This window comes from Gymnoscopelus microlampas, assembly GCF_963454915.1.
Source record: "Gymnoscopelus microlampas genome assembly, chromosome: 10".
In the NCBI taxonomy this organism is placed as follows: domain Eukaryota; kingdom Metazoa; phylum Chordata; class Actinopteri; order Myctophiformes; family Myctophidae; genus Gymnoscopelus; species Gymnoscopelus microlampas.
This window is the reverse complement of record NC_139947.1, coordinates 7,078,486-7,104,939: the sequence shown is the minus strand read 5'-3', so window position 1 is coordinate 7,104,939 and position 26,454 is coordinate 7,078,486. Positions and strand designations below refer to the sequence as shown.

General features: G+C 43.1%; 1 protein-coding gene across 1 annotated transcript in view; it reads right to left on the bottom strand.

Moving 5' to 3' along the window:
• kcnd1 (potassium voltage-gated channel, Shal-related subfamily, member 1) overlaps positions 1 to 26,454 on the bottom strand; it is a 67,870-nt gene that overhangs the window by 28,350 nt on the left and 13,066 nt on the right. The gene's annotated exons all lie outside the window — the stretch shown is intronic.

The window sequence follows — 26,454 nt, the reverse complement described above, 5'->3', positions numbered from 1 at the left end:
AATTGAACATCTAGAACTGGCAGCCTCGTCAATAGCAACAGAACGGAAAAAAAAACAAAGAAAAACAGTGAGCCCGCTAAATAAAAACTACATTGATGGTGACCACGAGGGTGACAGCGTGGGTACCAGCAGCAAAAATAACATACAAATAAAAAATCACACCCAGTGTGAAGTGGGCGGTGTGTGGTCATCACAACATGACTCACTTTAAAAAAAGGATAAGTGACTTTTTTTAAAGTCCATACTGCTATTCATAGGGCTTCACATGTGTCATGTGTTTCGCTAGCCACAGTCCTGAATTTGCAAAGTCAGCCAATCACATTACAGTTAGTGGTGATGACACTAGCTGTAATGTGATTGGCTGACTTTGCAAAAGTATCGATTTGCATTAACAATGGAAGGGTTAGGGGTATACAATGCGTTGTAGACTATTGGCCAATCACGGTGCAGGATTGGTCGGTGTCCAAAACTCACTTATAGGGGGCGGCTACACCGCCCCAAAAAAAGGGAAAACTGATTGATTGATTGATTGATTGATTGATTGATTCATTGATTCATTGATTCATTGACATCTTCCTTGACAAAATGCATATTGTTGCTGTCGGGCAGAAACCTTGTATCTCCATATTTCAACTTTTCATGTTTTTAGTTTAAGTATCTCTGATTCTTGAGGGTTAGGGTTAGGGTTGTGAGTGTTATAGATCAGCAATTTTCAAATAGCCTCGGTATAAAATAGGGCTAAGGTAGTTCATGTATTTTTTATAATATAATTATCTATTTATATCTGCCAAGTAACTAGTAACTGAAGTTTTCAAATAATTGTGGTGGAGTAAAATACAATATTTGCCTCTGAGATGAAGTGGAGTAGAAGTAAAAGTTTTGAAAATTGGAAATACTTAGTAAAGTAAAAAGTACCTCAACGTTGTACTTAACACATCGGGTGCCAAACACGGTCTGAACCGTGTTTTCAGTCTCTTTTGTTTTTTCCCCGTTTTTTTCCACACGGGAGGGGCTGGAGCAGCTCTGGAATCACCCACGGTGATCCTGAGAAGTAAGGGCCTTATAGATCACCGTGCCAAAAAACATGGCTCCCCATCCGCTTCCGTTCTATCTCCTTCTCTAAAACCCCTATAACTCCGAAACTTTTTACGTTGGGGAAAACGACTAATTTTGTATGGGCGATCGGGTTCGCCATTGTGACCCGCGTGAAAGATATTATCGTTCCAGGCGTTAGCCAGGACCATCGTTCAAAATACATGCATGCTTTTTTTTCACATGGATTGCTCGTCTTGGAGTCTACAGCTTAAACAGCACCGCGCAGCTCAACGGTGAGATTTCTGGACGTAATCTGTTATTATAAAATTCTGGCACCGAATGTGTACAGTACTTAAGTAAATGTACTTAGTTATTTTATACCACTGGTGCCACGTGTTGGGGGGAATGTTGAGTAAAATGTATAGGTATCTGACTTTAGGGACCAGTGGGATAATATTGTGATGTGGTGTAGCGTTTCTCACAGCATTCTTCAAGGGAAGCAAAACAGATTTAGCACCCATTGATTTTGTAACCAGATATATTTCTAAAATGATCAATATATAACAGACAGGTGTGGAATTCATTGTACAGCGTCTCCCCCAAAAAAAGAAATATGTGACAGAACACGGCAACTAGGGCATTGGAAATATCTGCAGTGTTGTTATTTAAAGGTAGGGTAAGTGATATTTTTTGGGTCAAAACAAAATATTTTTGGTTAAAAGGTTAAAGCACTATATTGTGATAGTAATCATTGCTATAGAGTGTTTGTTCAATAACAGGAGTCTTCCCGTCTCTCCAGCTCTTTAATAAACAGAAAATACATTTACAGGTAGGCCTATAGGTGACAAAACTTCAGCCAATCAGGAGAGAGAGTACCCATTGATCAGCTTCATTTTTATAGTGTTCCAGTTCCAATTGTGTCTGCTCATTTATTTGTGGCATCACCTCCAATTAAACTTGTTTAATCTGTATCCTGACTGAGTTCTCTATCCTGATTGGATAAAGATTGGTATCCCGACCTGAAAATGCATTTTCTGTTTAATAAAGAGCTGGAGAGACATGGAGACTCCTGTTACTGAACAAACACTCTATGAGTACTATCAGAATATAGAGCTATTTAACACTTATTTTAACCAAAGAAAATCACTTACCCTACCTTTAAATATCACTTCCATAGATTGGCCCAGCTTTAGATGGGAGGGCCAGCGAACGCTTTTGAGATTTTCAAGTGGGCTCTGATCCAGCAGTTTTGGCATCCAGGGGAGTGTAAGAGAACAGTCATTTGCATATTACTCGCTTGTTGTTCTAGATGTATCAACATCCCTTGAACAAGGGCCAATAATATTTATAGTATGTTTGATCATATTCAGAATTGGATGGCCAAGTTGAGGCCAGAATGTTAATAAGAATTCTGGAGGTAAAAAAACCTGAGTGATTTACCTTTATTTATGTTTTGCAATAGCTTCCAATAGGCTCTATGCACAGCACAGGTTTTATCAATTATACTAATGAAGGTGTAGTATATTAGTATATTGAGGCCCACAGACCACGCACGATGAGACATAATGGACCATAATGTGACACACACACACACACACACACACACACACACACACACACACACACACACACACACACACACACACACACACACACACACACACACACACACACACACACACACACACACACACACACACACACACACACACAGCACATATACATCCGTTTGTGCGCGGACGCCCATATACACACGCACACTTAAAACAGACCAAGCACACACACATTTTACACACACACACACACACACACACACATCCAGACTGGCAGAACGCACATACTTCGTGCACGCACACAGAGAAGAACATGCGTGTATGTACACATTGACTATATAAGCTCAGACAGCAGAGTCCAGAGACGCTCTTTGGCTGGTCCACCAGAGAAGTCATCCTTCGTGTAACCCATGTAACGCCCTTTCTCCCCAAATAAATTGACTTGGGGGGAAAAGAACCGCCTGAACATTATTCAGCAAGACATCATTTCCACAAATGGTGTGTGTCAGTGTGTGTGTGTGTGTGTGTGTGTGTGTGTGTGTGTGTGTGTGTGTGTGTGTGTGTGTGTGTGTGTGTGTGTGTGTGTGTGTGTGTGTGTGGGGGGGGGGGGGCTTTTAAGTATTTATGGTACTGTTAACTCCTTACTGCCAAATAAAAAGGTTAGAGAGGAGAGGAGGTGGTAGGAGAAAAGAAAAGACAAGGAGAGAAGAGAAGAGAAGAGAAGAGAAGAGAAGAGAAGAGAAGAGAAGAGAAGAGAAGAGAAGAGAAGAGAAGAGAAGAGAAGAGAAGAGAAGAGAAGAGAAGAGAAGACAGACTGCACTTAAGAGACAAAAACTTAGAGGAAATAATTGATGACAGGAAGACCTCTCTCTCTCTCTCTCTCTCTCTCTCTCTCTCTCTCTCTCTGTCCTAATTGATGCAGCTGTGCTGTCTGACCATCCCTGAGAGAGAGAGAGAGAGAGAGAGAGAGAGAGAGAGAGAGAGAGAGAGAGAGAGAATGAATGGATGGAGGTGCAGTAGGGACTAGGGAGGGAGAGAAAGAAAGAAGGCAAACAAGTTAGATTTAGGAATGCAGGATGAAAAACAGAGGAAATAAATCATAAGATGTGATGAGGGATGGTGAGAGGTAGAAAGAGGAGAGGAGAGGAGTGGTTTAAAAATAACTCACATTTTTTACTCAAGTAAAAGTCCGGCATTCAAAATGTACTTGAGTAAAAGTCCCATTTCACGTTTTCAAATGTATACAAATATTTTGAAAATGGTCAAATGGCCGAAATGCATAAAGGGCTGAAGTGGTTAAGAAGTGGTTAAGTGGTGTATGTAATACAACATTGACAAAGTAAGTAACTTAAGTTTTCAAATACATTTACTGGAGTAAAAGTACAATACTTGGATCCAAAATGTAGTGGAGTAGAAGTAAAAGTATTGGAAATTCTCAAATACTCAAGTTAAGTACAAATACCTCAAAATTGTACTTAAGTTCAGTACTTGAGTAAATGCACTTAGTTACTTTCCACCTCTGGAGGAAAGGAGAGGAGAGGAGAGGAGAGGAGAGGAGAGGAGAGGTGAGGTGTACTGTGTAGAATATGGAGTCTTGCTGTAAGCTCCATCAGTAGTAGCTGAGTGTGTAGAAAGCTGCCTGGGCATCACAAGGTCAACGGGTTCCCCGCCCACTGCCAAGTCTATGTGCCGAAGTGTCCCTGAGCAACACAACTTAACCCCTAACTGCTCCCCGGGCGCTGTATAAATAGCACACACACTGCTCCTAATAGTTAGGATGGTGTAAATGCAAGAGTGCACATTTCCACCCACTAAAAGTAAGCTATTCAAAATGGAATCAAATTGTACTTAAAGTACCAAAAGTAAAAGTACTCATTATGCAGAATGTCCCATTTCACATGTTTTCAAACGTGTAAAATGTATAGAAATCTATTGAAAATAGCAGATCTACAAGCTCACAACGAACTTGTAGATCGGCTATTTTTAAATTACCAAAGTATACAGTATATACAGTATATAAGTGGTTTTGTAATAATAATCAAAATCTACAAAGTAACTAGTGACTAAAGTTTTCCAATATTTGAAGTGGAGTAAAAGTACGATATTTGCCTCTGAGATGTAGTGGAGTTAGTAGAAGTAAAAGTACTGAAAATGAGAAATACTCCAGTAAAGTAAAAAATACCTCAAAATTGTACGTACTTGAGTACATACTTAGTTACTTTACACCACTGGAAATGTGCTATACAAATTAAACTGCCTTGCCTCACTGACTGACGTTAGGCATGTGTTGTGTTGTAAATAACTTAAGGTCATCTTAGCTGGTGTAATGTTAACATACTACATACGATATCAGTACAAAATCAGCTGCACTAGGCCCTATTCACAGCAGCCATATTATGAAAACATTCACAGGTGTTACCAATGATACTAATGAAGGCTCTGTTCCATCCTGGTCAAACAGAGTCAGGGTGCTGATATTGTTCATGTTGGCTCACTGGAAACTTTCCAAACGGCCACTTACAGGTGTGTAACTCTGAGAGTGTACAAATGGAACCAAATGGACCCATTTGAACACTCTCAGAGTTATGGGGGTCGTGGAAACCACTGTGCTACACTAAATGGAACAGAGCCTTCATTAGTATCAGTGGTAACACCTGGGAAGGAAGTGATAATGGCTGCTGTGAATAGAGCCTCTTACTGTAAGGACAAAGAGCAAGAAAAACTGCATCTCTGTTTCTTTGTTCCACAAACATCTCATCTTCTCAGTGTCTAAAGTTATGGCCGTGAATGACTGAGGTCAGACAGTCCAGGCTCACGTTTCTATCTGCTGACAGCACGATGGATGGAGCATCGTTGTAGTCTAGTTCACATAATGTGTGCGTGCGTGTGCGTGTGTGTGTGTGTGTGTGCGCATGCGCATGCATGTGTGTGCGTGCGTGCTTGCGTGTGTTGTGGCTGTGCACACAGTAATGACTTTGTTTTGTCTGTCATGGACCGGAGCTTTTTGTCATCCTACATGGAGGTAACGTGTGTCCGATTACGTTCTACAAGCCAATCAGTGTGTCCGATGACCTTCTACAAGCCAATCAGTGTGTCCGATGACGTTCTACAAGCCAATCAGTGTGTCCGGTGATGTTCTTCCACCTCAGCAGGTAACAGACACAGCATAGTTTTTACACCAAACTGTCACTGTTTACATGAACTGTTATTCAACCGTTCAACAGATGTCGGGGGTCTCTCGACCAGGTGGGACCACTAACAAGGTGTCAACCACTAACGAGGGTTGTCCCCTCTAGTGTTAAAGTGTCACTCTGTCACTGAGAAGGCCGAGTCATTGTTCAGCCTTGAGGGAGAGGATAGCTCCTTACAATTAGTCATTTAAGATTTTATCAGACACCTTTATCCACAACTGGCATGAACTCTACTCAACAAACAGTCACTTAGCTAGCAGCATCTATCCAAAAAAATCTGCAACAGAAGAAATGTCACTCACAGGAGATGGAGGCGGGATTGATAGACCTTCACTGATAGATAGACCTTCATTGATCCCATGGGGGGAAATTCAGTCGCCAGAGGAAGCACAGCAGTTACAGTAAGTTACAGATACAGTCAGAGTAAGGGAAGTACTGTAAGATACAGCAGATGCGGAAACAATCATAAAAAACTGCCTGATGTCCAGTTAATGGGGAGTTTTTTGTTGCCATTGGGCCTTCATTGACATGAAGTTCCTAATTCCTAAAGTCGCGGGTTCGATTCCTGAACCTGACGACCTTTGCTGTGTGTCACTCCCTGTTTCCTGTAATTCTCAACTGCACTATCCAAATAAAGGCAGAAAAGACCCAAAAACATATTTAAAAAACATAACATCCGCACCCTACAGTGTTACTAACAAAGAAACTATTACAATGCGGCGACCGCGCTACAATGTCAGAGTGAGTGGCCGTGCAGAAATGTGCGAGTATTACTCCGAGTTATTTGACAGTTGACCATGCAGTCACTATCGTGTGCCTCGTTGTACAGTAAATCCTCATACATACCGTCGCGAAGGACATGCCAAGACTCATACAGTTCCACCCGGGGGCAGAGGAATCTGTCATTTCCTCTCCTGCTCCATGGCCCCACAATAGGCTCTATGCACAGGTGTTACCAATGATACTAATGAAGGGCTCTGTTCCATTCTGGTCAGGGTGCTGATAACGTGCATGTTGGCTCACTAGAAACACTCCATTTTAGTTCCCAAATGGCCCCTTATGGTGGGTGTGTAACTCTGAGAGTGTACAAATGGAACCAAATGGACCCGTAAGGGTCCATTTGGTTCCATTTGTACACTCTCATGGGGGTCCTTGAACTCTCTATGGGGGTCTCTCTATGGGGGTCCTTGAAAATAAGACAACCACTATGCCACACTAAATGGAACAGAGCCTTAATTAGTTTTATTGGTAACACCTGTGAAGGAAGTAAGGAAGGGGGCCAATTCATTCCCAATATGGCTGCTGGGCATAGAGCCTATCTCCCAGTAGAGGAAGGCGGGGGGGGAGTGGTTTGCTGTGATAGCGTCCACCCCGTCCAGGGTGTGTAGGCCCAATAAAGGAGCCATAGCCCAACCTATTCAATCCGGGAACACGTCTGTCTCACTTTTAGATTTCTTGAACATTTAGAAATTTTGTGCAAATCTTTGAATATATCTATTCCTTTTTTACTCAAATATTTGCTTCTGGGGGTCCCTGGAACTAAATATTTATATATTTATATTTATATGACCTCTCCAGCGGGCAATCACTAAAGAAGAGGGCACTATAGCCATTACAACATCTGCAGCATCCTGTTATTACACACCCCCAATAAAAGGACCCGATCCTCCACAGAAAGAACAGCCTACTCCGGCCCTTGCTGTAGAGGGCATCAGAGTTGTCAGTCCAGTCCAGTTGTCAGAAACTTGTAGTTCAGTCAGATGATTCAAGAATATAGAAGAATATAACAGTACAAATAGATTGAACCAATATTATGGAATGAGAATACAAGTGTGGATGTAATATTTGATCTTGGCGTTCAGGCTCTGCTACATATTTCTCCCTGCTCAGCACAATTAGACAACCATCATTAACCATTAAGAGCAGGGAGATAGATATACAATAACAATTACCCCATGGGATAGCTGAGCCCACTGGTGGTGCTGGGGTGGTGGTGGTGGGAGCAAACGCCGCATGACAACAAACCGGAACACATAAAGCGGAAGGAATGAACGCAGATTTAGGTGAGCTTAAATAACCCGCCCAATTGGTCAGCTGATAGGCTCACAGCAGCCATATTGTGAAGACATTCACAGGTGTTGCCAATGATACTGATGAAGGCTCTGTTCCATTCTGGTCAAACAGAGTCAGGGTGCTGATGTTGTGTGCATGTTGACTCACTGGAAACACTCTGTTACACCAGTGGGTCTAAAGTTGGGGTCCAGGGACCCTCATGGGCTTCCAAATGGCCCCTTACGGGCGTGTAACTCTGAGAGTGTACAAATGGAACCAAATGGAATGGAATGGAACCATGGCGTGTAACTCTGAGAGCGTGTAACTCTGAGAGTGTACAAATGGAACCAAATGGACCCGTAATTCCATTTGGTTCCATTTGTACACTCTCAGGGCCGTTTCAGACTATGGTTTCGGGTGCGCACTCCAGACCGCTCCGTTTCCGAGTGCGCTTGGCTGGCCCGCATTCACACTGGCCAAGGCTCTAACGCGCCCGAGAACACTTGCATATATACCCCCGATCCTATAGGTGGCGGCATGCACATAGTGCTTCGCCAGTGGACACAGACGTCATCAACTATGCGACAATGTTTGTGCTGGTCGCGCATAAATATACGGTTGCCGCTGGGGAGAGAGTCAGGAGCGCACTGAGCGCACAGAAGTCAATGCACAGACTGCTGTGTTGTTGGCGCGCGTGTTGTTGACAGACGGATGCACGCTTATGAGAAACAACACAAATAAAACCTGGTGAAACACAACGCGCAAGATGAGGATACAGGAAACATTCAGTCTAAATGTCCAGTTTGCTAACCTTCACAACAACTACTACTTTTGTATTTGAAACCTTACATTTCTCTAAATATTATAAACTTTCACGACAGCTTAAGTACAAAAATATATCATTTATGAAAAGGCAACTAGCCTATACAGTGAAGTCGGACTGAATGACTGAAACCTTGTATTGTGAATTGTACTTCTATGTACTGTTTCTCATGTCTTACTAAATAAAGTAACATCTTTTCTTTTTTTACTCTCTTTGTGTGGGGATTATCTGGCACATGTATGTATCTGTTATGAAAGAGAAATTGCATCATGAGTGAAACGGCTATAGTCCATGGGAAACCATAAACCTACGTAGGCCTACAAATGAGTTACCATATTTACTTACAAATTTCAAATTACAAAGCCTTATAAGCTATATATTTCTGGGATGCATAGTAGTTGAAACTCCACAAGATATCCACAAGATATACTATTATATATATATATATATATATTGTTGCTGTCATTATATGGCCATGACACGGCCTCTCTTTCTATCTCGCGCTCTCATTCTATTTCTGTATGTAATGTTTTATATAAATAAATAAATACGTTTTATATATAAATATTGCGGGTTTTAGCGCATCATCCCGCGGGTTCATTTGGTAATTTAATGATAAAATTAACCCGCGGGATTATACTAAATCTTTCATCATCGCGCGGGTTCATTTTATAATTTAATGATGAAATTAACCCGCGGGATCCGGCCATGGTTGAACCCCTGTGGATTTACCTGCGACGTCTTTTTGTTGACTGTTTTTGTCGAGTTTATATACCGTCACCTATTCCAAATAGCGGGCCACTTCCGTCAAACAGTACGCTTGCTTTCACACTGCAGCGTACCGTCTCCGAGGACGCATGATTCGGATCCGAGACTGCCTCCGGAGGTGGTTTCGGGAACGGAACGGGGATCCGTTTCGGGGAACGATACGCAACGTTCACACTACCACAACATCAGCCAAGTGGCCCAGGGTGCGCACCCGAAACCATAGTCTGAAACCGCTATCAGAGTTATGGGGTGGTTGTGGAAACCACTGTGCTACACTACATGGAACAGAGCCTTCATTAGTATCATTGGTAACACCTGTGAAGGAAGTGATAATATGGCTGCTGTGCATAGAGCCTATTGCCACGTCAGTGTATGATGTTTGGGTATTGCATGACGCTGTATACAGCCACATAGTAATGCGCATGTAACCTCTCGAGTGTATACTGCCTGAACTAACCTTGCAGGCTACGTATCATTTGTCTATGATTTCCACCAACTCCCTGTGAATGATGCTGGGGACTGGTGGTACCCTCTTCCTCTTACTGTAGTTCACAACCATTTCCTAATTGGAAGCTTGAGCAAGGATGGCAGCAAACAGTTTAAAACATAATAATACCACAATTGGCTAATGAGCCAAGTAAAGTTCAGTTAAATAAAGAACCCGTTGGTCACATAAGAATAAAGAAATAAATCAAGAAGAATATTAGAAAGCTTTATTTTGTATGATTACGTTCGCGCTTTGAACTCAAGTGCACACAATATTCTCTGAAGTCAGCATCTACTGCAACGCTCATTATTTTCCAGTTATATTACACAGTGGTTGCTATTTTTTGTTGAGGATTACAGACACTGTAAGGAATACGTTTGTTAGTTGGAACTGGAACCTGTGTCTGAACTCCACCGTCTCCACGCTTGAAAATAAGGGTAGGAAAAGCCTAACACTGCTAGAGTACCGCCATATGGACCTTATGGATCCATCTGGTGCAGATCTACAAGCTCACAATGCGTCACGATGCGACGCATTGTGAGCGGACAAATACATATAACTTTGGGGGTCCTTCACATGAAAAAAGTTTGAGAACCACTGATATAGCAACATAAGTAAAAAAACAAACTGTTAGGATTTAGAAGACATTTGTAGAATCCCCAGAAGCAAAGATTTGAGTTACAAATGTTAAAAAATATATATATTAAAAGACACATTGCACACATTTTCACGATAAAAAAAAAAAAAAATCTAAATGACACAGATGCGTTCCCGGATTGACTGGGTTAATATATGACCTCTCCAGCGGGCAATCACTAAAGAAGAGGGCACTATAGCCATTACAACATCTGCAGCATCCTGTTATTACACACCCCCAATAAAAGGACCCGATCCTCCACAGAAAGAACAGTCTACTCCGGCCCTTGCTGTAGAGGGCATCAGAGTTGTCAGTCCAGTCCAGTTGTCAGAAACTTGTAGTTCAGTCAGATGATTCAAGAATATAGAAGAATATAACAGTACAAATAGATTGAACCAATATTATAGAATGAGAATACCAGTGTGGATGTAATATTTGATCTTGGCGTTCAGGCTCTGCTACATATTTCTCCCTGCTCAGCACAATTAGACAACCATCATTAACCATTAAGAGCAGGGAGATAGATATACAATAACAATTACCCCATGGGATAGCTGAGCCCACTGGTGGTGCTGGGGTGGTGGTGGTGGGAGCAAACGCCGCATGACAACAAACCGGAACACATAAAGCGGAAGGAATGAACGCAGATTTAGGTGAGCTTAAATAACCCGCCCAATTGGTCAGCTGATAGGCTCACAGCAGCCATATTGTGAAGACATTCACAGGTGTTGCCAATGATACTGATGAAGGCTCTGTTCCATTCTGGTCAAACAGAGTCAGGGTGCTGATGTTGTGTGCATGTTGACTCACTGGAAACACTCTGTTACACCAGTGGGTCTAAAGTTGGGGTCCAGGGACCCTCATGGGCTTCCAAATGGCCCCTTACGGGCGTGTAACTCTGAGAGTGTACAAATGGAACCAAATGGAATGGAATGGAACCATGGCGTGTAACTCTGAGAGCGTGTAACTCTGAGAGTGTACAAATGGAACCAAATGGACCCGTAATTCCATTTGGTTCCATTTGTACACTCTCAGAGTTATGGGGTGGTTGTGGAAACCACTGTGCTACACTACATGGAACAGAGCCTTCATTAGTATCATTGGTAACACCTGTGAAGGAAGTGATAATATGGCTGCTGTGCATAGAGCCTATTGCCACGTCAGTGTATGATGTTTGGGTATTGCATGACGCTGTATACAGCCACATAGTAATGCGCATGTAACCTCTCGAGTGTATACTGCCTGAACTAACCTTGCAGGCTACGTATCATTTGTCTATGATTTCCACCAACTCCCTGTGAATGATGCTGGGGACTGGTGGTACCCTCTTCCTCTTACTGTAGTTCACAACCATTTCCTAATTGGAAGCTTGAGCAAGGATGGCAGCAAACAGTTTAAAACATAATAATACCACAATTGGCTAATGAGCCAAGTAAAGTTCAGTTAAATAAAGAACCCGTTGGTCACATAAGAATAAAGAAATAAATCAAGAAGAATATTAGAAAGCTTTATTTTGTATGATTACGTTCGCGCTTTGAACTCAAGTGCACACAATATTCTCTGAAGTCAGCATCTACTGCAACGCTCATTATTTTCCAGTTATATTACACAGTGGTTGCTATTTTTTGTTGAGGATTACAGACACTGTAAGGAATACGTTTGTTAGTTGGAACTGGAACCTGTGTCTGAACTCCACCGTCTCCACGCTTGAAAATAAGGGTAGGAAAAGCCTAACACTGCTAGAGTACCGCCATATGGACCTTATGGATCCATCTGGTGCAGATCTACAAGCTCACAATGCGTCACGATGCGACGCATTGTGAGCTTGTAGATCTGCTATTTTCAAAAGATTTTTAGACATTTTATACATTTGAAACTTGAAATGGGACATTCTGCATAATGAGTACTTTCTTCGTTTGGTACATTTTGATACCAATACTTTTGTACTTTCACTCAATAGGCTCTATGCACAGCAGCCATATTGGGAATTAATTGGGCCCCTTCCTTACTTCCTTCACAGGTGTTACCAATAATACTAATTAAGGCTCAGTTCCATTCAGTGTGGCATAGTGGGCTTATTTTCAAGGACCCCCATAACTCTGAGAGTTACACACCGACCATAAGGGGGCATTTGGCAACCAAAATGGAGTGTTTCTAGTGAGCCAACATGCACGATATCAGCACCCTGACCAGAATGGAACAGAGCCTTCATTAGTATCATTGGTAACACCTGTGAAGGAAGTAAGAAGAGGCCCAATTTCTTTCCAATATGGCTGCTGTGCACGGAGCCTATTCCAGTACTTCTACATTGCAGCATTGATACTTTTAGTATTAGTATACCTTTTCCACCACTGCTTATGACAGTGATGAAGGTTTAAATGACACAGAGAGAAAGTCTCAGATTCACGGACGGACGGACGGATAGAAACGGAGGAAAGGACGAGGAGGCTGAGGACAGAAAAATGTTATTACGATGCAGGGATGGAAGGGGAGAGAATAGACAGAGAGGAGAGGAAGAGGAGAAGAAGAGGGTAATGATGAAGGGATGCCAGGAAAAGGGAGAGAGAGATGGGGAGGTGGATGAAGAAATGAAGGAGAGAAGGAGCGAGGGCTGGAAAGAGGAGGAGGTGTGGACAGATAGATGATCACGGTAGAGTTTACAAACTAACCTAGCGCGCACGCACACACACACACACACACACACACACACACACACACACACACACACACACACACACACACACACACACACGCACACACACACACACACACACTTTAGGCATCTGAAATTGCTGTATAACCATCTCCAAGTAGCCTGACAGCGCATCGCGGGTTCGAGTCCCGTTCCCGACGGCCTTTGCTGCGTGTCACTCCCCATCTCTCCCTCCCCGTTTCCTGTCTATCTACTGTACTATCAATAAAGAAATAAAAAGCCCAAAAATAAATCTTTAAAAAAGAAGAAATAGCTGTATAATAGACAACCAAAAAATAGACGATCTACAAGCTCACAAAAAGTGAGCCCTGAACCCAACGTCTAAATGTCTAATCCTATGCACCCTATGCACAGCAGCCATATTGTGAAGACATTCGCAGGTGTTGCCAATGATACTAATGAAGGCTCTGTTCCATTCTGGTCAAACAGAGTCAGGGTGCTGATATTGTGAATGTTGGCTCACTGGAAACACTCTGTTACACCAGTAAGTCTACAGTTGGGGTGCAGGGAGGGACCCTCATGGGCTTCCAAATGGCCCCTTACGGATGTGTAACTCTGAGAGTGTACAAATGGAACCAAATGGACCCGTAAGGGTCCATTTGGTTCCATTTGTACACTCTCAGAGTTATGGGGTGGTCGTGGAAACCACTGTGCTACACTAAATGGAACAGAGCCTTCATTAGTATCATTGGTAACACCTGTGAAGGAAGTGATAATATGGCTGCTGTCCAAACCGTAAGTCTAACTCTAACCCAAATAGTTTTTCAAACATAAAACAACCATTTCTCTTGTCAAAAGTAACTAGTAACTAAAGGTTTCAAATACTTGTAGTGGAGTAAAAGTATAATTTTTGCCTCTGAGATGTAGTGGAGTAGAAGTAAAAGTACTGAAAATTGGAAATACTCCAGTGAAGTAAAACATTACCTCAAAAGTGCAGTACTTGAGTACATGTACTTAGTTACTTTACACGAGTACATGTACTTAGTTACTTTACACCACTGCTCACACGTATAGTAATTCAGGTACACACCCACACACTGCACTATCACATGGGAACCCTGCGGTGAATTAGCTTCACACTGGACTTGTAGTCAATATACGCGCGCGCAAGCACACACACACACACACACACACACACACACACACACACACACACACACACACACACACACACACACACACACACACACACACACACACACACACACACACACACACACACAGGGGGTTTATTAGCTTAAGTGCAGACACAGTAAATAGATGAAGCAGACAGTGGATTTATTAAAGCCAGTAAGAACACTGCTAATAGAGAATAGATTAAACACAACAGCAGCTAACGGTCACACAACTACACCGTTCACACAACTACACCATTCACACAACTACACCATTCACACAACTACACCGTTCACACAACTACACCGTTCACACAACTACACCGTTCACACAACTACACCATTCACACAACTACACCATTCACACAACTACACCATTCACACAACTACACCGTTCACACAACTACACCGTTCACACAAGTACACCGTTCACACAACTACACCGTTCACACAACTACACCGTTCACACAACTACACCGTTCACACAACTACACCGTTCACACAAGTACACCGTTCACACAACTACACCGTTCACACAACTACACCGTTCACACAAGTACACCGTTCACACAAGTACACCGTTCACACAACTACAGCGTTCACACAACTACAGCGTTCACACAACTACAGCGTTCACACAACTACACCGTTCACACAACTACACCGTTCACACAACTACACCGTTCACACAACTACACCGTTCACACAACTACACCGTTCACACAACTACACCGTTCACACAACTACACCGTTCTCACAACTACACCGTTCTCACAACTACACTGTTCTCACAACTACACTGTTCTCACAACTACACCCTTCACACAACTAAACTATTCACACAACTACACTATTCACACAACTACACCATTCACACAACTACACCGTTCACACAACTACACCGTTCACAGTTCACACAACTACACTGTTCACACAACTACACCACACGACTACACTGTTCACACAACTACCATACAACTACACTGTTCACACAAGTACACCGTTCACACAACTACACTGTTCACACAACTACTCTATTCACACAACTACACCATCTCCCCTTTACTGGAGTGTGACCAGGGAGAGAAGACTGAAGAAGATAGATAAGGAAGGACGGACGGACGGACGGACGGGCGGACGGACGGTGACAGTGATCATTGCTGAGTGTTTGTTCAGTAACAGGGGTCTGCTATTTAGTAAACAGAACAAGTTAAGGTCGGGATACCAATTTTATCCAATCAGGAGAAAGAACTCATACGGGATAAACAAGTGAACTTGGAAGAGAGGAAACAACAGCAAACAAACAAACAAAAATGAGCAGACAGAATTGGAACATTTTAAAATTGAAGTTGATAAATTGGATGAAATTCATAACGCCTCCTGGGAATGTACTGTATTTTCTGTTTATCAGGAGAAATGGGGAGACGAGTGTTACTGAACACTCTATAGAAATGATTACTGGTCAAAATACAGCCCTGCTGCCAACACCCAACAAAGTTAATTTGGATTTTGCCGCAGACTTTCCAGCAGTGGTTCTCAAACCTTTTTCATGTCAAGGTCCTCAAAATACTTTACCACTGTGCTCGGGTGGCACAGTGGTAAAGTGCCTGTCCACAACCGTGGAGGTTGTGGCTTCGAATCCACCGTGGTGCATCCGGCTTCGTCGAGTGTCTACACTCTACACGAACACTATTGGACTGTCGTTCGGGGGAGGGAGGCCGGGCGGGGAGGAGGGTGATATCACTGCACGGCACATATTGATTGGGGCGGGAGGAGTAGGACGAAGGCTCCTCCCGGTGGGGGCTCCTCACTGGAACTAAATTAAAAATACTAAATTGGGGAGAAAAAGGGGTAAAACACACCAAAAGAAGGGACCCCCAAATTAGACTAATGTATTTGGCCATAACCCCCTATTTGAAAATGTTTTGTGCCAGGGAGTTCGCATACAAGACTTGTGTTGTTAAAATGTTTCAAAAAATAATTCTAAAACGTTTTAAAAAATGTTTTCTTTCAAGATGTTTTTCTTGAAAATAGCAGGTCTACAAGCCCACAACACTTCGAATCGTGATGTGTTGTGAGCTTGTAAATCTACTATTTCAAAATAGACGATGTATATAGAGCTAAAATTTTGGGGGGACCTGGGGGTCCCCGGACCCCACTTTGAGAACCACTGTATGTAGCTCTGTTTTTTCCTTGACAGCACAAATGGCGCTGTTATATAAGAGAGCAAGCACACTTGTATAATAATAATTTACATTATAATTTTATGACCTCTGATTATGTTAACTGCATGTTCAGGACAGACAGGGCAGAAACATGACCTTTACATTAGCTCTGTTATATTACGTAATACAGCTTTTTAAATATTACGTCTGTTAATACAATATTCAGAGTGCCGCTATCATAGCGGCACTCTGAATATTGTATTTTCAGATAGCGGGGCTATCTAAAAATATGCTATGGCTATGGCACTCCTCTCATAAAAAGGAATCTGCCCTTGTGTCTTATTTTCAATGAACGTGTTATTATGTACACAAAGTATTTTTGACAGTGATTATTAAGGTAATAAAATCAACTGTAAAGTCCGGTCAAATCCCCATTGTAATCAATGGCGTGGTAATTCTTCCGTAGCCGGCAGGGGGTAAATAGCGCCACCTTCTCAGCCATTGAGAACTGCAGCGTGTTAATCGACTTCCTCACTGGCTTCATTTTCAAGACGTCTGATGATGTGGACTTACCGAAGTGCCACCATCTTTGTGTCTACTGTATACCTGCTGGATTATGTTATGTGTATGTAGATATCTTTGACGTTTGCGTATATCCTTTTTTTTTTTTATCCCACGATTTTGTAACCCATTTTTTCACCCAGTGCAAATTGCCTATGTAATCCTGGGCACTACTCTCCCTCTGCCAACCTACTGAGCTCATGCCTCCTTCAATGCATGAGGAGCTAGCAAGCCGCTTCTTATCACCTGACAGGGGTGAGTTTCCCGGGTAGGACGTAGCACGTGGAAGGAATGCGTTATTCCAACCAGTTCCTTTCCCCTCCATCAGGCGCAGTGGCTGACCAGGGGGAGGCAGTATAGAGACCAGGATTACTGCATGTTTTTTGTGAGGGTACCTACCCTAGGGGACACGGGGAGAACATGCAAACTCCACACAGAAAGGCCCTTTCGCCAACCCCACCTAGGGTATGGGCACTGATGACGCAGAGGAGAGGACACGCCCCCAGTGCCCACAGCGTCCCTGGCGGGAATCAAACCCAGGACCTTCTAGCTGTGAGGCGACAACGCTACCGACTGTACCACCGTGCCCCGATCTTTGCCAATATCCTTGACATGCTTTACTTTACTTGTTTGATTCCCCCCCCCCTCCTTACTCGCCCGTCCCCGTCCCCCCCTGCTTCTTTTCTTTTTCTCTTCCTGAAAATAACAAAAACAACGGAGCTTGCACAAAAAAAAACAATTTCCCCCACTGCATTGATTCTGATACTCAGACTTAAATTAACTTGTGGGATCACAGGTGAACACCAATTTACTGCATTAAAGTGCTAATCCGGTGGTTACGTACCAGTAACTGGTTCAGCTACATACACCATAATGGTACCAAAGACATGAAAGAAACCGTTTGTTATAAAGCATGTGTTTCTCAAACCTTTTTCATTTCAAGGACCCTCAGTTTAATATGCATTAGGGCCACAGACCCCTATTTCATATAATCTTTTATCTCTGGGTCACCAATCCTCAGTAAAATCCACAGTGTTAATTTAACCCTGACAGTGTATAAATGGAACCAAATGGACCCTTATGGGTCCATTTGGTTCCATTTAGACAATGTCGGGAGTTAAAGACTATTGATCATTTAGCTGTGGACCTCCTGGAACCCCCCACCAGGGACCCCTCCTGGGGTGTCCTCGGATCCCAGTTTGAGAGCCAGTGTGTTAAAGCAGTGGTTATCATAGTCGGGGGTCCGGGGACCCCCAAGGGTCCTTTAGGGAGTTCCAGGGGGTCCCCAGCTAAATGATAGATAGTTGAACCAAATGGACCCTTATGTGTCTGTAACTAAATCAGGGTGCTGATATCGTGCATGTTGGCTCACTAGAGGGGCGGCTGTGGCTCAGGAGGTAGAGCAGGTCGGCCAATGATCCGTGGGTCGGAGGTTCGAATCCCGGCTCCTCCTCCTGTCCACATGTCGAAGTGTCCTTGGGCAAGACACTGAACCCTACACTGCCTCCAATGATTCGGTCGGCGCTAGCTTGCCACCATTGGTGTGTGAATGTGGGAAAAGTGGGGACGCTGGCGTCGAATGTTCGCCGCTCCACCTCCCAATGTCCCCTCCCTGAATGAATGAATGAATGAACCATTGTAAGAGCGCTTTGAGTAAGTTTGAGTACTTAGAAAAGCGCCATAAAAATGCAATTCATTATTATTATTATTATTAGAAACACTCCATTTTGGTTCCCAAATTTGGTTCCCAAATGGCCCCTTATGGTGGGTGTGTAACCCTTACGGGTCCATTTGGTTTCATTTGTACACTCTCAGAGTTATGGGGGTCCTTGAAAATAAGACAACCACTATGCCACACTGAATGGAACTGAGCTTTAATTAGTATTATTGGTAACACCTGTGAAGGAAGTAAGGAAGGGGCCCAATTCATTCCCAATATGGCTGCTGTGCATAGAGCCTATTAATGGTTCCACAAAGAAGAGAGAACACGTGAAATATAAATGCGAATTGGATGCTATAGTGAGTGTGTGAGTACACGTGCATGTGTGTGTGTGTGTGTGTGTGTCTAACTACATTATACATCACGTACACAGTCCTTATTTGCCCCGGGTGAGGGTAACGATCAAAGGACAACAGCGGGTGACAATGTGACCAATCGGAGCAGGCTGAAGTGCCATCATGTGCTAAACTGTCACCGTGAGAGTGACCTCGTCGTCTCCAACATGAGAGTGACCTCGCCATGTCCAACATGGCCGCTGTCTGCTTGTCTTTGTGAATAAATAACGAGCTCATTCTCACCCCTCATGGCATTGGCGACAGACGCTCGCTCTCGGTTACCGTCCCGGGGCCCGGCCGGCTGGCTGCATCATCAGTGTTCACCTCCAGTACACTGGCACCAACCAATGTGTCCCATTGCCCGAGGTTATGTAACCAAGGGCAACCGCGAGTGTTTATTACATACCCCATAATAGCATCATTTAGTCGGAAAGACGAGGAGAACAGGAAAAAAAAGAAACTTTCGTCGACTCATCAAAATCATAATAATAATAATTTATTCTCCCACTCCTGTGGGGTATTTTTGTACGCTGTACGTTTGCACATGCGTGAGATTCGTCCTCTGCATTTAGCCATGGCTGTGCGAAGGCATAGGAAACATACTGTAGGCACGTTTCTATGTGCTGTCGTGTGTGTGTGTGTGTGTGTGTGTGTGTGTGTGTGTGTGTGTGTGTGTTTGTGTGTGCGTGTGTGTGTGTGGGAGGCAAAAATCTTTCTTTTTTCTTTCTTTCTCTTTGTAAAGACAGCAGACCTGCTGAGAAATTAAACATTTATTTCCTAAATAAAAAAAATGAGTTTCCGACGGCCGTGTCGTTGTATTGGTATTACCATTAGTTCACTGACCAGTGGTTCAATCTCTGTTTGTCTTTGGGGGGGGGAGGCAGAGTTTGTTTAGTTTTAGATGGTAAAGAAAGAGTAGCCTAAGTGCTTGCTGTCTTTAAAAACATTTTTATTTGGAGATAAAGAAAAGAGCAATGTTGCGTGTTGACGCATATCCTAATGGGCTCTATTCACAGCAGCCATAGTATGAAGAAATGCACAGGTGCTACCAATGATACTAATGAAGGCTCTGTTCCATTGTTGTGCATATTGGCTCACTGGAAACACTCTGCTACACCAGTGGGTCTACAGTTGGGGTCCAGGGATCCTCATGGGCTTCCAAATGGCCCCTTACGGGTGTGTAACTCTGAGAGTGTACAAATGGAACCGAATGGACCCGTAAGGGTCCATTCGGTTCCATTTGTACACTCTCAGAGTTATGGGGGTCGTGGAAACCACTGTGCTACACTAAATGGAACAGAGCCTTCATTAGTATCATTGGTAACACCTGTGAAGGAAGTGATAATATGGCTGCTGTGCATAGAGCCTATTAGTGGTAACAGAATGACACAATGTGGTTTGCCAAGCTTTTGGCCTTTGCCTATTATGTCACATTCTGACACTATAACGCTTTGAATGCCACCGACGAGATTTCCCATCGGATTATGCTAAGGCGCAGCCTGCCGTTGACGAGAAAGGCGAGATTTTGTTTTTAAATTGTCTTATAAAAGATTGCGCCGTTCTATTTCATCCGAGTGATCAGGTTCACTTTCCACTCACCCGGATCCGGAAAAAGACGTCATCCAAACATTTCCTGCTCCGTCCACCTCCTGTTTATTGGTTTCCTGGATATGCTTATATCTTGGGTTGACTTTTTTTGCCCTGTATTCCGCGACACATCCTATTTTCAACATGGTCTAACAAAAGAAGGGACAGCTCCAGTTATATATTTATTTCTCTGGACGACGATCAGTGATCCCCCTTGTGTTTATACCAACGGTCTGACAAGGGATCATAATATATATAAATGTTCTGTGGCCAGTTGGGGACTAGGTGGGAAAGACGTGCCTTTTTTTTTTTTTTACAGTATGCTGTTTTCAGCGTGCCTTTGACATGGAAAGTTGAAAGAGTTAACACAACCCTGCATTTGCCCATCCTAACTATGGTGGGTGCTGTTAATGCGGCCAACCGCCCCTGGTTAGATAAAAGGTTCAAAACGAAATGTTAGGGGTTAAGTGTCTTGCTCAGGGGCACGCCTACACAGACTGGGTGGACCAGGGAGAGAGTGAGAGAGAGAGAGAGAGAGAGAGAGAGAGAGAGAGAGAGAGAGAGAGACAGAGAATGGAGAAGGGTACATTTATTCCTCAGGAGTTTTAAAAAGAACATCAACATTTCCTCTCCACCCGTCTCTCAACTCCCCCTTTCCTTCTCTCCCTCTCAGTTCTCCTCCTCCCTCTCTCTGTTCTGTCCTCCTCATCTCTCCTCTGATCCCTCGCTCTCTCTCTCCTCCGTGATGCGCTTCTAAAGTGACATCATCACAGAAATCCACTCTCATTCACTCGCTCCTCAATCTCTCTCTCTCTCTTCCTTTCACATATTCTCTCTCTTTCGCCCTCAATCACTCTCTTATAAAAACATCAACACGCGTCTCTTTTCCTCTCTCTCTGTCTCTCTTTCCCTCTCTCCCTCTCTCTCTTCCTCTTTCTCTCCACCACTAATATAATTTTCTTTAGAAGAAAAGGTCGCTTCCCATTTATCTCTTTTCATCTTCTCTCTCGCTCTCTCTCTCTCTCTCTCATACCCCTCCTCCTGTTCTTTCCTTTCTTCATCTCACCAACGCCTCTACTGTCCACCCCCCCCTCTCTCTCTCCCTCTCTCTCTCTCTCTTATAAATAATATCTGTTAAAGGTCCACAGGAACTCTCTGTCTGACCTGAGGTTTTTAAGGACATTTCATTCCGCAGCAGGTTTGCTGAGCAGACACACTGTGTGCTCAGTTGTTTACTGTTCGCCTTCGTTTGTTAATGCTTCTCCCTTTCCACCAAAGCACTTTAACAATGTGCACTACTGTACATTCACACATTCACACACACACACACACACACACACACACACACACACACACACACACACGCGCGCGCGCGCACACGCACACGCACACACACACACACACACACACACACACACACACACGCACGCACGCACGCACGCACGCACGCACACGCACACAGACGGCACAGGAAACCATGCAAACGCACCAACCTACTCAATTAGGGGTTCAGTGTCTTGTTTCCTTTACTTTTCATCATTTGTTTACTCTTCATTTTTTGTTCAAGGTTCAAGGGTTTTTAACGCTTTAAGACCTGAAGCCGATTCTACAAATGTCTTCTAAATCTCAACAGTATTCTGAAAAAAAACTATGTTTCTATATCAGTGGTTCTCAAACTTTTCCATGTCAAGGACCCCCAAAATGATATGTATTTGGCCGCGGACCACCATCTCAAAATGTTTTGTTCCAGGGACCCCCCAGAAGCAAAGATTATAGTTAAAAATGTTTGCTTTAAAAATATATTTATTCAAAGATTTGCACTCATTTTCACTATTTAAAAAAAATAGCAGATCTACAAGCTCGTAGTGCGGCACTCGGTGCCGCGCTATGAGCTTGTATATCTGCTATTTTTGAATAGCCCAAAGTGTAAAATAATGCTTTTTAGCTCAAATCTAAAAATGACACAGTTCCAGGTCTTAATGGGTTAAAATACAGTAGCTTTATTGCTAAATCTTTAAAAGGCACTGAGCACAATAACTATGTCTATATCGTTGAAAATCTATATTTTTATGGTTATAGTCATAGTGCTCGGTGTGAACGGCCCTTTAGGGTGACAAAAGGTTATCCTGCACACTGTCTTCACTTACTGTACAGCAACTATTTTACTGTCTAGTGTTGTTTTAAATGGAATATGTCAATGATATTTATTCACGTTGCCATATTTGGTAGCCATTTTAGAAAAGCAATACGCCACACAAGGTTGTGGTTTACGATGGGTCGACGTTCCGCGGTCAGTGTGACCCGAACGTGCTCTAAGTGAAGACAGTGTGCAGAAGTCTGCAAAAGGACATCTTTTACAACATCTTTTAGGGTAAAAGGGTCAAATGAGTTTGTTCTGGTTGTCCTCAGACGCTAATAAAAGCAAGCAATAGTGGTGTAAAGTAACTAAGTACATTTACTTAAGTACTGTACTTTAAGTACAATTTTGAGGTGTTTTGACTTTACTGGAGTATTTCCAATTTTCTGTACTTTTACTTCTACTCCACTACATCTCAGAGTCAAATATTATACTTTTACTCCACTGCAATTTTTTTAAACTTACTAGTTTGTAGATTATTATTACAAAACATACCCACTTCAGCCCTATGCTATATACATTTTGGCTATTTGAAAATAGCCGATCTACAAGTTCACAATGCGTCGCATTCGTGACGCATTGTGAGCTTGTAGATCTGCTATTTTCAAAGGATTTTTTATACATTTGAAAACTTGTGAAATGGGATATTCTGCATAATGAGTATTTTAACTTTTGTACTTTAAGTATATTTTGATACCAATACTATACTTTTACAGTCAATTTTGAATTCCGGAGTTTTACTTAACATGGTATTCTAGAGTGCAGCATTGATACTTTTACCACTTTTTTCACCACTGGTGAATAAATAGAAAAATAAATAGAAATAAAGAGAAAAGAGAGAAAACAGAACAGTAAAGCATATGTACATAATAGATATCCACTGTTTATTGTTCACTGTAACTTAATGTTGTGTTAGGAAGCAAGCTGTTTTGTTATCTCTGCCAAACTGAAGGCAAGGTGTTTTCGCCCTTGTCTGTTTGTTTTTCAGTCCCGGGATAATTTTGCAAACCACTGGAGCAGTTCAGTGCCAAAGTTCTTGTGCACACTGCCAGTTTTGTCACACTAGAGGCCACTGGGCACCGATCAAGTTGTCAGAGTGCCCACTGTACCCGTCTGGCTGTCTTTGGGTGCGTTCGTTCGGATATAACGCACGGAGCGCACTGGTCCAATACAAACCAATACGTGAGTGCGCTCGCAGTGCGCATATCTGAACGCATCCCATGTATGCTCATACGAGATTTCTGTATCTGTCTGTCTGTGTCCCTTTCATGCCCATATATGGAGTTCCGTGTCAGGCATGTCCAAATATAGCGTTTAGGCAAGTCTATGACGACTTATTGACGAGGGTATTCCATATATGAGGATTTGCGGGTTTATCAATATTTTTTGGGGAGATCCACTGACCCAACTTACTTCCCACTCGGCCCACGGAACTCGTGGGGGTCCGTGGCCAAATGTATATCAATGTAGGGGTCCTTGGCATGTAGGGGTCCTTGGAAAAAGGTTGAAAACCACTGTTCTTATGTGTTTGTTTTTTTATGAATGGATTCACATTTTTTTGTCAACTAATCCAAACCGAAGCAGCCTGACGCCACCCTGACTCAGGAACAGTTTCTACTTCCAAACCACAAGAGCACTGAATGGATTTGTTTCACTTTCACCGTCAACTTCCTGGAAGAGAGGGCACAGAAAGAGGAGAGGAGAGCAAGGGAGGGGGTAGGGGGCATTTACTCAAGTACTGTACTTAAGTACACTTTTGAGGTATTTTCACTATCCTGGAGTATTTCCAATTTTCAATACTTTCACTTCTACTCCACTACATCTCAGAGGCACATATTGTACTTTGCCACTACAATTATTTGAAAACTTTAGTTACTAGTTACTTTGTAGATTTGGATTATTACGTTATAAAACGTAAATGAACCACTTTAGGCCTATTTCATACACAGGCTATTTGAAAATAGCCGATCTAGAAGCTCACAACGTGATCTTTGTAGATCTGCTATTTTCAAACATTTTAGTGCGTTTACTTTTGGTACTTTAAGTATATTTTGAAGCCAATACTTTTGTACCTTTACTCAAGTAACATTTTGAACACAGGCCTTTTACTTGTAACTTCTTTTTTTTATATTGTGGTATTACAACTACTTTTACTTAAGTAAAATATCGGAGTACTTTTCGGGGGAGGGGAAAGGAGCGGAGGAGGATTCTGCAACAGTGTACAGAATAAATTCACCAAAAGCAAGAAGGGTGGAGAATTGAGATGAAAAGAAAGACAAGATGAGGACAAATGAGGAGAGAGAGAGAGAGTGTGTGGGCGGGGTGGGTGGGCAGGGCGCTGGGGGGGGGTTGTTCAGAGTGGGGGGGTGGGGGGGGGGGTAAAAGCTCTGAGCCGCGTGGAGAATCCATTTATGACACAAACCTCATCCTACTGAGAGCTCTAATGGGGCCACACACTGCATGAGTCACCCCATAGAGAGAGGGAGAGGGAGAGAGAGAGAGAGAGAGAGAGAGAGAGAGAGAGAGAGAGAGAGAGGAGAGGGAGGGAGGGAGGGGGAGAGAGAGAGAGAGAGAGAGAGAGAGAGAGAGAGAGAGAGAGAGAGAGAGAGGAGAGGGAGGGAGGGAGGGGGAGAGAGAGAGAGAGAGAGAGAGAGAGAGAGAGAGAGAGAGAGAGAGAGAGAGAGATACAATCATGTCAGTGTGAACTGTGAAGTACATTGGTTTCTCTCTCATGTCTTGTATCACTGCACTTTATCTTTATCTCTCTGTCTCTCTGTCTCTCTCTCTCTCTCTGTTTTAAATCTGTTCTCTCAAAGTTCAGATGTTTACCACTGTTTCATCTGACAACAGATTATCCAGCCACTCTCTGCCAGCATCATCTGAAAACATCCCCCCGAAACAACGCTCCACCACTTCAGCACTATAGGACCCCTAATCTGCGGGGAAGTTTCGCCCAAAAATAGCCGATATACAAGCTCACAACGCATCGTATTTTTGGCAAAGAAATTTTGAGTAGAGGGAAAACTACAAACAAACGAAACACAATGCATGGCCAACAGCGCGCCCGCCCGCCCGCCCACACACCCACACACACACACACACACACACACACACACACACACACACACACACACACACACACACACACACACACACACACACACACACACACACAGAGAGAGAGAGAGACATTGGTACCAACCATCACTTTCAACAGTACAGAAACATCCTCTAAGTAAACACGCATTGGTCAACAGTGTCAGCCCAACACCCCGAAAACCAAGACAACCCCCGACTTTGATTGATTTCCCGCATATTCAGGACGTGAGTCTCTATTGGCTCAAAATAGCAGATCTACAAGCTCACAATGGCCCTCGTTTATAAATGGAACGTACAAAGCAGCGTAAATGTTTGCCCAGGAATCAGCTTACGCCCACGTCCACGTGGGATTTATCAAGCAATTGCATAGACTAGAGCCAATCTATATTTGAGAAACAAATCAGACTTGCCACAGTCTGAACCCATAGACACTGAAGTAAAACCCGTTCTTCTCAAGCTACAGGACATAAAAATGA